At 35.9% G+C, this 13,333-nt stretch overlaps 1 protein-coding gene across 1 annotated transcript in view; it reads left to right on the forward strand.

The window, feature by feature from the left end:
• Positions 1-13,333, forward strand: part of LOC148953483 (uncharacterized) — a 208,442-nt gene that overhangs the window by 33,248 nt on the left and 161,861 nt on the right. The window lies entirely within an intron of this gene.

Below are 13,333 nucleotides of genomic sequence, written 5' to 3' on the forward strand. Positions count from 1 at the left end.
ATGTGTTCAATTGGATCATTTCCTCAGACCATTGTTCTATTGATTTGGCTAAATTATCAATAATACGCCAATAATTTGCTTCAATTAAATTGAACAGAACATCCAATCCCTTGATAAATTTAATATGAGGTTCAATAGTCCTTATTCTATCATATGATTATGGCCAAACACTATAGCAATAGTATATATTTTTTATATTTGTTTGATGATCTCCTGCTGTCAACATTTCACCTCGATTCTGAATTATTTTCATCAAAAGTGTTGTTTTCCCAGTCATTGATGGCCCACAGAGAAAAGCTCTGAAAAGTGTTATAAACTGATACATAATCTATGTTTCTTTTTTCTCTCTCTGCTATTTGTATCTAACTCTATTCAATGAACAACAACAACTGAAGTAAAATCAAAGTGTTTACTATATTCAATAGTCAATACATAAAAAAACATCAGAAATACAACAATTTTGTTTGACATTGTGCAATCAAAACTAGTTAATGTATGTACATATATATATATATATATATATATATATATATATATATATATATATATATATATATATATATATATATATATATATATATATATATATATATATATATATATATATATATATATATATATATATATATATATATATATATATAGAAATAAAAACACTTTTAATAATACAACACAGAGGAACCAAAAAAAATCTGCTCTAAATCATTAAAAGATGCTACCGATAGCGCCCCCCCCGGCGGCCGGCCACCCCCCCCCCCGCTGGTTGCCAGCCGGGGCGTGGTCCGAAGGCCCCTCCCCGGGACGTGGGTCGTGAGGCCCCCCTCCCCCTCCCAAGGTTTTAGGAATTTTTAAATAAGTTTACTCACACCGAGACTTTCCCTATGACGAACATACTCTTCTCAGTCGGATTTTAAGTAGTGCCCAAGGGGAAGGGTACTTACACCATCTCTACAAACATAAACCTTGTCAGAAATGGTACTCATTTCAATCTTGTCAACATTTACAGTAAAATTTTTATATTTTAACGAGCGAATGGCCAACAGCTTTACTCGTGGAATTGTATTTTCAACAATACAATTCCTATAGACGTTCATGTCGAAATTATTTTCCACAAAGTGCGTGGGCACTCCCTTGCAACGTTTTTGATTTCCTCGGTGTGTGTCAGTATAAAGTACACCTTCGGAATTACAAACATACCCCGAGAAATCAAGTCACTTCCTGTTTCTGATTCTAAAAATAAAAGTTGGTTTTGAGCTTGACGTTTGACTAGTTCCGGATAGATTTCCCCATTCCAGCTTGTATAGTCCATCCGAGAACTAATGATTTCACCGTTAGCCAAATCGTCAGGTAGGTTTTCTGTTTTGACTTTTCACAATGGAGAATCTGTATCCCCGTAGCAGACCTCTACTTGTTCCTTCCCCGGCCATTGTACCCTAGCCACATTGTAGTAGAATTCCAACATGAGCTTTTTTGAAATTTCGAAGATGGCACTGCCTTCTGCAGTATTTTTATTCAATACTATGTTTCTTTTTTTTCTATTTAATAGTACCATGTATGGAGCAATGATTGTATAGGAAGTGTAATTGGGATCGGCAATAATTCGAGCACATTGGTCGGGATCGGCTACAACGTTATAACGACTCCTATTGCGAACACTTTCGCACATCTAACCCAAAGGCGGAATTAAAATGATTTCATGTATCTTCTTTTTGACATTTGTTTTTCGCTTCGGAACGTTTCTTGACAAAAGTGTCAACAAACGTTTTCAAATAAGGTTTTTGACTGAATTGGACGGTTCTGTGGATCGTTGTGGCTTTGAAACCATTGTTGCACATCCATTTCAATGCCACGTGATGTACTACAATATTTTTTTTCGGCAGGAGATCGGCAATAAGTTTTTGTTTTGAAGGTGACCAATGCATTCTCTCCTCCTCCACCAAAGATATATTGCGAGAACTCAAAGAGTCCCTAGACACAGATCTATTAATGCATAGAAAAACAAAATCTTTTACCGTATCATGAAGCTCCACTGGTATCTCCCCATCAATTACAAAAAAATATCCAACCGGCCCATGCTCCTCAACGCTGGCAATTTTGGAAAAATTAGAGGTAAAAGGGTCATTGAGGCACTTATAGTCACTTCAAGGTGGAGCATAATGAGACATAGCCGAGGGGTATAGGGAGCTCGTATCAAGGAAAACTGGTTCCGACTTTTCTCCCATCTTCTCTCCAGTTGGATCAGTTTCCAAGATATGATTCCCATGAAAAACGTAGCCACCCCTCATTGATCTCTCGATAAACAAGTGTTGATCAATGTCGGTAATGAGTCCAATTTTTTCCCGACTAATTTTAAGGAAGAGATCCATTACCATATGTGGACTGGAAAAATAATAACCTAGATCAAGATTAAATTCCTTATGAATTTGGTCCGTATTTTTACATAGAATATGCAACAGAGTTTGCACATCACTTGACAAATACAATTTGCAGTAGTCAAATCCATTTTTACACCCTTCCTCTGCCCACACCTTAGTGGCAAAGTTGTATTCATCAGGGGTGCTCCTATGATCGTGCAGACTGTCATAAAACGATTCAATTGAGGGAATTTTCTCCTCGGCAAATCTCGACATCGAGTTGAAATTATCACAAGCGTAAACTCCTTTGACCGTTAAAAAATCATATAAAGCATTTGAAAATGTTTGTTTGAGATGGGGGAAAGTGATGCTACCGTAATCGTATTTCTGTACTTGACTCAATTCACTCAAAGGTTTTGGGAAAAAGCTGAAGGAGTCTAAAAAGCGAATTTTATTCGTGTACTCAACGCCGTCTTCAACATATTTCCACATAAATTCCAAAACAAGCAATTTTTCCGATGACTTAGGTATGATTTTGCAGGAAAAGCTGTGTTCCACCATGCATCATCTATAACCCCATTTCTTTTAAGTTGTGCCACTGCTGGTAGCACAAACTTCAGATCGTAGTTGGAATTGTGCATAGAAACCGAACGAAAGAGGTGTTGTATAGTTTTTAAATTACAATTACTATGAGTCCATCCCCCAAAGTTACTTCTCCCTGTGAAATTGGCATCACTAAGATGTTGTGATCTCATACTTTATCGTTTTCGGCAAGAGCACCCCTACAAACCCAACAAATTGATCCTATATCTAGAGCACATTCTTCCTCATCTGTTAGTGACATGGGATAGTTGGTAAGACGCAATATTGATATAGGCTTATTCGCCGTTTTGATTAGTGCTACAATTGCTCTTTCCATGTTTCCCTCCTCTCCCATAATCTCAAAAACTCTACCAGTTTGATTTTGTAGTTGTTGGTGTCTCGCTGAGTATGTGCATACGACACAGCTACAAGTTTATGTTCTTTGACTATATTTGGCTTTGATGAGTCAGATACATCCAGCAGTCTTGCTTCACAATCCAAAGCCAATCTAATAGGGAATTTTGAAAGTTTTTAAATTGTAAAATGGCTTTGTCTCCTACCGGCATTTCTACTCTTTGATTCCCGTTAATTTTGCAATATTTCATATGATCATGGAATGTTCTCTCAGTTCGAAATGGGGAAAGGCACATGGGACAGTAGTGACGCTCCCCTTTGTGAACACCCTGAGATAACAATCTACTAACTGCAGTAATGGGGAAAAAATGACCATATGAATTTATATCTTTGGCAGGCTCATATATGACCCAAACCAATTTTTTTATATTATCTACTGGTGGTGTCGTAACTAAGTACAAAACTCTTTTTTTATTTGTTTTTTCTCCCTATCCACAAATTCTGTATCATGTTGAAGAGCCACTAGTCACAACCCATGATTTTTTTTTTCTTTTACAAATATTGGTATTTCTTTTAAGTACACCGGATACTTGCCCTCCCACCAATCAAAATTTACTTTTGGGAAATTTTCTCCACCCTTTTGTCCAAATTCGTCCAGTTTTTTCAAGCTAGCTTCCGCTGCAAGAGGTCTATGTGCAGCAGCTAAAAATGCATATTTAAAAAATCTCAAACCTGCATCAAATCTTAAACCCTGAACTCCCCTTGTAACCGACAAATCTGGATGACGTTTTATTCGTCGGTTTCCACCCATCCCTCTTAAAGTAATTATTTGTTTCAATTTACTAAGTTTAAGCTCCAGATGCTCTATGAATAAAATAATGGACCCTCTACCCTTTTGATTAAATGTATACAAAGTGGATATTAATTTATTGACCCAATTGAATAAATTATCTTCAAAATTATTTAAGCCAGGGTAAAATGTCTGATTCCCGGTTGAAAAATAAAAATGAAAAATATCACATGACTTTCCTTTTTGCAAATATACTTTTTTGACTAATTGAAGCTTTAATACCATCTCTTCCACCCCAGTTCTGGATCTGAGTCTAAATAAGTGCTCGAATTTTGTCGATGTATATATGGAGAGTTTCAACAGGGTCGATTAAAATAATACCTCCGTCAGTTAAGCTCTCCTCGGGGGGATTAAACACTACAATGTGTGTTTCAATTTGACTTAGAGCAGATTCTAACAGACTAAATTCACGTAATACACGTTCTGGGGACGTGAAAGTGTTTTCAAACCCTGCACCGTTTTGCACAGGGATCAAATCATTAATAGCATCAACATTGCCCCCGGAAACATCACTCAGAAATTTCCACATGCTTGTTAAACTCTTCCATAGTAAACTGAAAATCAGGGGCAATATTATGTGACATAGCTTTACTAATATCATCTTGTGATAATTGGTCCTGCGAAATAGGATATATCTCTTGAATCCTTTCTAGTTCTGAACCATTGAAGGTAGTCCATTTTGTCACATTCCCCTGAAACTAAAAGAAATGAATTTAGTTTTTTCCCTTTGACTAGATGTCTCTTCAAATACACACATACAGACATACACGCACGCACACACACACACTATACAATTGTAATTGAGAGAGAGAGGATAAAATTAATTCTTTCTCTGAATCGATTGTTGTTTTTTGTTTTTTACAGAGTTGTTGGGGGGTGGGGGGGGGATGTTGGGCTTATCATGCACACACACACGTACATTCCCTCCCCCCTTTTTTAGATACAATTTGTACTAATCCTATTTAAGCAACAAAAGTATAATAAGAGGCTTATGTTCAAACATACACATGAAAGAGAGAGAGATGATAAATTTAATTTTCTTACGTTTTCGTTAGAAGAGCTGATCATAGCTTGTGGAGAGTCCATGTTTGTTGTCAGGAGATCTTGTGTCATCCGAAGACTAGGGATGGTCTTCACTATAATCAAAAGTATGTCCATAACTGTACAATCAACATGACCGGGAGACTGACTTTCATCTTTGTCTTCCACTGAATTTATTTCGTGTGACATAGATGTCCTAGGACTAGGGATGGTCTCAATCACCCTCAATAAACTATTCATAACAGAAGGATCAATATGTCCTGGTGACTGATTCTCTTCTTCATTTTCCCTCCGATTGACTGCACGTAGAACCTCTTTCAATTCAACAATTCTTATTTTTTTGTCTTTTTGGTTGCCTCTTTACAGCATCAGTCTAGAATATAATAGCAAAATCAAATTATTTGCTACAAATATATAATGTCTTTTTAATCCTGAGAAAAAAAACAGTCTCATTTTTAATTTCTAAGTCATGGAATGCTAACAAACAATTGTTTCTTGTAGTTCTAGTTTTTTTTTGTACAAGGATGGGGGGGGGGGGTCTTATCATACACAAACATATATTTATTACATTCCCCTATTATTATATTGTTTTTTATGCATTTTTTACTAAATCTATTTAAAAAACAAATGGATAATAAGAGGCTTGTGTTCAAACACACACATGAAAGAGGGAGAGAGATAGAGAGAGAGAGAGAGGATAAATTAAATTTCTCTTACGTTTTTGATAGAAGAGCTGATCATAGCTTGTGGAGAGTCCACGTTCGTTATCGGGAGTTCTTCTGCTATTCTAGGACTAGGGATTGTCTCAATTAGGTTCAATAAACTATCCATAACGGAAAGATCAACATGTCCTGGCGACTGATTCTCTTCTTCATTTTCCCTCCGATTGACTGCTTGTGGAACCTCTTTCAATTCAAAAATTCTTATTTTTTGGTCTTTTTGATGGCCTCTTTTTGGCATCGGTCTAGAAAAAAAATATAGCAAAATCAAATTATTTGCTACAAATATATATAGTCTTTTCAATCCTGAGAAAAAAACAGTCTCAGTTTTAATTTCCAGAGGCTTGTGTTCAAACATACACAAGAAAGAGAGAGAAAGAGAGAGGATAAAGAAATCTTAAAGAAAATATTTGCATAAGTAAAGAAACAGTTCCTATGAGGTAATAAATAGATGCTCTTTACCATTACATAACAAACAAATATACTTTAATACTGCATGAGATCCTGGTATGCGTAATAAGTCTTTAGGGGGTAGTAGCTCCAATAGTATGCCTCCCCCCCTATTGGTAACGTGGAATCCAGTGGGCCCTCACTACTTTTCCTTATTTTACATTTTTTTGGGGGGGCATGAGGCTGAGTTATTATAGCAGAGTAAAACACAAAGCTAAAAAAAATATTTTTCTTTTCTCTTCGAAATAAAGAAGTCCATTTTAAATCTGCATGGTTCTGATTTAGAGTTTGGCTCCATGTTATTTAAATGAAGTTAAAAAAAAGTCTCCCCTCCCTCCTACTATAGTGTTGCACAAGACTCAGGTATGCTTAATAAAGTCTTTAGGGACTAGTAGTTCCAATAGTATGCCCCCTCCCCATTTTAAATCTGCATGGTTCTGATTTAGAGTTTGGCTCCATGTTATTTAAAGGAAGTTAAAAAAAGTCCCCCCCATCCCCCCTACTATAGTGTTGCACAAGACTCAGGTATGCGTAATAAAGTCTTTAGGGACTAGTAGTTCCAATAGTATGCCCCCCTCATTTTAAATCTGCATGGTTCTGATTTAGAGTTTGGCTCCATGTTATTTAAAGGAAGTTAAAAAAATGTCCCCCCCCACTACTATAGTGTTGCACAAGACTCAGGTATGCGTAATAAAGTCTTTAGGGACTAGTAGTTCCAATAGTATGCCCCCCCCTCTATGGGTCTTGTGGAATCTAATGAGTCTCAACTACTTTTCCTCACTTATTTTACATTTTTGGGGGCAACTGGTTCTGATTTAGAGTTTGGCTCCATGTAATTTAAATGAAATTAAAAAAAAGAGAAACCCTGAAGGTGTTTTAGACCAAAAAATCTTCTGAATTCCCCTTCCCTTCCCTAGTGCGAAAATCACTCACTTTTTCTTCTCTGTCAATAATATACGATTAATTTTCTATGTTTTATTGACCTCGGTGGTTCTTAATGAATTTACATTGGTCTATAAAAAAAGTCTTCAAACAGAACGAACAGGGCTCTTCAGAAAGAAAAATTTTTGACGTGGTATAAATTTGACCTCAAATAACGAGAACTAGTATTTTCATACTGCTTCAAAAAAAATCTCATTGATATGCCTTAAGTTTTAACTCAAATGACTATAATTCTATTTCTAATATTAAACTCAATAAAAAAATAACTACTTTTCTTAAAAAAAATACTTGACTATTTCTTTTCAATCCTTCCCTCCCCTCGTCTTAAAAAAAATATATCATTTCTTTTCAATAGTGTAATATACGCCATATTATTTTTCATCTCAAGTGAAAGTAAATCTTTGAACGAAATAGCATTCGAAACGTATTACATTCGATTTGATGTTGCAAACCGCTAAATTTCTCAAAATACAGCGTTTAGTATTATTACAGTGTTACAGTGTTATAATGGAATTTTATTGAAGAAATGTTGCTTAAAAGTGAAACATGAAATGGGATTTGATGTTCATTCTAATATATACTTGGAATATTTTATTACGAAAATGGTAAGAAGTACATATATATATTTGTTTATAAATTATATAGCCCCACTAGATATTTACTTGATAATTCAATAGCTAGGAAATTTATAAATATATATTTTAATAAGACTATCTCTCTTCCACTTATATTCACTAAGAATAATAAAAAAAGAAAACTTACCCATTCCATAGAATCACTATAGTCCAAATTTCTTTTCTCAGACATAATTTATTCACTTAACTATTCTGCACCAGTCGAGTATTGTTAAACTAATGATAATATTATTATTGATTTCTTACCTTATATGTACATTTCAGAATGTCATGGGTTTCTCCCATAGTCCCGGTTTCATACCAAGAAAAAATTAACCAATCACAATACCTATTGCCCAAGTGAATTGGATTTTCCCAAAACCAGCAAGCGAGTTAAGTAATTGGGTTTTCTCCATGTTACATAGTACTTCAGTGGTGGCCCCATATTGAAGGTATATTTTTCCCAAAGGTTGGGGAAAAATATTTCCCCTGTTGCGAAACTAATTAGGCTTTCCCAAAATTGTTCACAAACATGTTATGTAACTAGGGTTTTTCCCAAGGTCTCTGTTGACAAAATCATTTCTGGGTTTTCCCCCGTGACCTTGAACTTGGGACTCAGGGACTACGTACTCCCTACTAAAGGGGTATAGCGGCACGCATTATGGAAAGGCACATACTACTAAAGGGGCTGTCCCCTCTTCAACGCTTCGCTCTTTACGCTGAAGTTTTTTATTGTTTAAAAAATAAAGTTGGGAGACAGAGTCAAACTTTAGCGTAAAGAGCAAGGCATTGAGGAGGGGACAGCCCCTTTCATATACAGAAAAATTTCTTTTCGTTTTAAGTTTTAATGTCGCTCCTTACTATCAGTTAAAAAAACTAGTATTCTTATATAGTTTCTGAATGTATTTTAATTCATGCACCTTTGATTTTGGCTCACCGTACATGAATAATTAAAACGAAATTTGCATATTAATTTTACTTTTTTTGACTAAATGGCTTTCCCGAAATTTTTATCTGACTTAACTTCCGAATTATATTATGTAATGAACTTTTATATTCGTATATTTTTATTACGCATATTAGGGGGTTCACCTCCTAGTCAGTACCTCGCTCTTTTCGCTAAAGCTCATATTTTGTTTCAATTCTTTAAGAATGGCCTCTAAATCACAAAAACTGTTAATTAAAATAAATAGCTCGATTAAAGCACAAAAAAACTTTAGCGTAAAGAGTGAGGTAATGACTAGGGGGTGAATCCAATGAAATACGTAACAAATTTTGTTCGTTTTTAGTTTTGATGTTGCTCCTGACTTTCAGTTGGAAAAGTTGTTTTGTTTTTATTAAATTTCTGATCGTTTTTTTAAATAATGCTGGGAAGTCTGGCACCCACTTCCTAGGAATGTTCCTCCCCCATGAAAACTTCCTCCGTCGAAATATCCTCCCACGTAATCCCCGAACCCCCCCCCCCCAACTACCAGAAAAAATCCCCCCTGAAAACTTCTGTATACTTTCCAATACTGTATGTAAATATTGGGCAAAGTTCATGATTTATAGACCTTCCCCGGGGACTGTGGGGGATTAAGTCATCCTCAAAGACATAATTATTGTATTTTTTGACCATGCTGAATAAAATCGCTATATCAAAACTATGATCGGGTGACTTTAAGAAAAAATGAGCATGGGAGGGGCCTAGTTACCCTCCATTTACTTAGTCACTTAAAAAGGGCACTATAGCTTTTAATTTCCGTTCGAATGAGCATTCCCACGATATTCTAGGACCACTTGGTTGTTACGATCACCCCTGGAAAAAACAACAACAAATAAGCACGCGACCGTGATCTTTCTTCAGGCAAAAAAACACAAAATTCCGCATTTTTGCACATAGGAGCTTAAAACTTCTATAATAGGGCTATCTGATACGCTGAATCTGATGGTATGATTTTCAATAAAGTATTATGACGTTTAGGGGGTGTTTCCTTCTTTTTGTCGAAAATAAGGCAAATTTTCTCAGGCGAGTAACTTTTGATGGGAAATACTAAACTTGATGAAGCTTATATTTTTGAAATCGGCATAAAAATATTATTCTTTTGTTGCATCTATTGGTATCAAAATTCCATTTTTTAGAGTTTCGGTTACTATTGAGCAAGGTCGCTCCTAACTTACAGTTCGTTACCACGAAATGTTTGATTTCTGTTCTTTTCGAGTTTCATTTATTTATTGAAAGTGATATTTGGTTGTTTTACGCTTGAAAGATTATTTCAATTTATTTCCTATAATTTTTGGCTTAATGGAGCTCTGTACGCTCCTCAATATTCTCTGAAAGTCTCGCCTGTTTTCCTTTCGTCTTTTTAGAAAATAAAGTTCAAACATGAATACATTTCCTCAGTGACATGTACTGTATGTAAGCAATGGACGACTAGCCAAACTCGCAGGCCTTAACCTGAGGACTCTGGGGAGGTTGACATCTTCAAAGACATGGTTATTGGACCTTTCAATAATGCTGAACAAAATAGGTCTCTTGAAATTTTGATGGGATGTGTATTGGGGAATGGTAGGATTGTAGGGGAAGGCTGGTTTTCCTTCTTTCACTTTTGACTCTTAAAAAGAGCATTAGATCTTCTAACTTCCAATTGAATGAGCCCCATTCGATCCGAAGTTTAAACGATTATCTGTACCATAGGAACCTTATGTGCCAAGGGCATAACTGACAACCCTTCTACCTGGGCTCTGGATTGTTGTGTCCACCTAGAAGCCATTTTTATATGCTCTTTGGTCTTTTGTGAACAAAATGACTATCTCACACGTTTGATTGGATACGTTCGGGGAAAGATGGTTCGCAGGGAGGGGGAGGCAAGTTGCCTTACATAAATTTTGACTCTTGAAAGGGAACTAGATTTATACGTTTCGAATCAAATGAGCTTCCTCTAAAGTTCAAACATTCACACCTTCCATAGGAAGCTTGTATACCCCCGGGCATAACTTGCAGCCCTGGCCCTCAGACTCTGAGGGGTTTCGTTAACCCCAAAAGCCTTGCTATGTGATCTTTGGACTGCTTTTGAACAAATGGCTATCTCAAAATATCAATAATATAGCACATCAAAAAATAATTTTTTTTTAATGTAATAGCTTAATAGCTAAAATAGCTCTAATATATAATTATCAGTTATTAATCTTATTTTAGAACAAAATTTTCTTGTCTTGTATTTTTTTAAACAAAAATTTCTGTTTCGCACGTTGAAGTTTCACGTTGAAGACTGAAAAGCCATTCTAATCCTTTTATCCTGCGACATTAAACCACAAAATAAGTTAAAACTGTTATAACTTCTTTAACTTTAACAAATAAAAAAATATTTAAAAAATATAAAAATATTAAAAAATACTAAACTGACAATCCACAGCCATTTTTTTTTTCAGTAAGGTGCAAATTATGTTCTAGTCTTGAGAAGGTATGGGGGTTTTCAAAGACATAATTTCCAGACCTTTCAACTACGCTAAACAAAATGTCTATCTCGAAATTTTGATTTGATGTGTTTTGGGAATTGATGGGCGTAGGGGAGGGGCTTATTATCCTCCAATCAGTTCTTACTAATAAAAAAGGTACTAATCCTTTCAACTTCCAATCGAATGAGCCTTTTTCGAAGTTTCTACGACAACAAATCGCCATCTCAAAATTTCTGTCAGTTAATTTTTGGAAAAATACGAGACATGGGGGGGGAGGGGTATCCACCCTTATATTACTCTCAATCTTAAAAAGAACACTAGAAATTCTGATTACCAATCCAATAAGCCCTTTCCAAAGTTTATACGATCGCCCTTTTTATATAAACTTTATATACCCCCAGGGCATAACTTGCAACCCTTACCCTGAGTGTTTTGGGGGGTTGTCATCCTCAAAGACATAATTTCTGGACCTTTCAATTACGTTAGATAAAATGGCTATCTCAAAATTTTGATTGGATGTGTTTGGGGAAATGGTTGGTGTGGGGGGGGGCTGTAGTTGAACTCTAATCACTTTGCACTATTAAAAAGGGCACTAGCCCTTTTAATTTCTAGTCGAATGAGCTGTTTTCGAAGTTTCTGCGACAACAAATGGTAATCTCAAAATTTCTATTAGATGCATTTCGGGAAAATACGAGGTGTTGGGGAGAGGTATCCACCCTCCCGTCACTCTGAATCTTAAAAAAGAATCTAGCCCTTTAAATTTTCAATCGAATGAGCTCTTTTGGAAGTTTCTAAGACAACAAATGGTCATCTCAAAATTCTTTGCTTTTGCCAGCATTCCTATACAAAATTATTTTTATGTTTCTTACTTTCTCTTTATTGTCTTCATTTTACGTGTGGAGTTGTTAAGGGTCATTGCCTGGGTGAATTTTAACCGGGATTGAAATTTCTAGAGGATATATCCGTGGGGAGGATATTTCTCCGTCGAGGTGGGGCCAGATTTCCTGTGACTATTTAAAAAAACTTTCAGAAATTAAATAAAAAAAACAAGTTTTTTTTTCCACTGAAAATAAGGAGTTTAGCGCAAAGTTTCAAAGTTTAACACAAAGAGTGAGGTGATGAGGAAAAGGCAACCCCCTTCATATACGTAATATTTTCTGTTCGGTTTAAGTTCTAATGTTGCTTCTTACTTTCAGTTGGAAAACTTGTGTTTCTTATTTAACTTCTCAATATTTTCAATAGCCCCAGGAATTCTGGCCCCACCTCCATGGAAAAATAAACTCCCCACTTATATATCCTCTAGGCAATTCAATCCCGTTGAAAATTTACCCAGACAAATGCCCTTAACAACTCCAGACGTAAAATTGAGACGAAAAAGAGAAAGAAAGAAATTTAAAAGAATTTTGTATATGAATTCTGGCTAATTCCCCCGGTGTATAATTTCCTTTGACATGTTCAACCCTGTAAACTTCCTTCCCCATGAAAAGTTCCCCCGTGAAAAATCCCCAGCAGAAAATTCGTCTTCCCACCCTAAAATGTATGCATGCTCCCAATAACAAATACTATGCGTAAGTAAAGGACCATTTTTACAGCTTAAAGACCTTCCCCCTGGGGCTGTAGGGGGAATGTCTTATCCAAAGGCGGAGTTATTGGGCCTTTCAACTGTGATGAGCAAAATGGTTATCTCAAAGTTTCAATCGGACGATTTTGGGGAAAAGAGGGGTGGTGAGGGGGCCTAGTTGCCCTCCAGTCTTTTTGGTCACTTAAGACATTCACTAGAAACTTTATTTCTGATTGAATGAGCCCTCTCACGATATTTTAGGAGCACAGGGTCGATACGATTACCCCTGGGAAAAAAAACAAACAAACAAAAAATTCAAATAAACATGCATCCGTGATCTTTCTTCTGGCAAAATACAAAATTACACATTTTTGCAGTTAGAAGCCTGAAACCTCTACAAAAAGGTTCTCTGATACGTTGTTTTTGCT

The sequence above is a fragment of the Artemia sp. Qi Xiang Cuo genome, chromosome 4, assembly GCF_049724085.1.
Source record: "Artemia sp. Qi Xiang Cuo chromosome 4, ASM4972408v1, whole genome shotgun sequence".
In the NCBI taxonomy this organism is placed as follows: Eukaryota; Metazoa; Arthropoda; class Branchiopoda; order Anostraca; family Artemiidae; genus Artemia; species Artemia sp. Qi Xiang Cuo.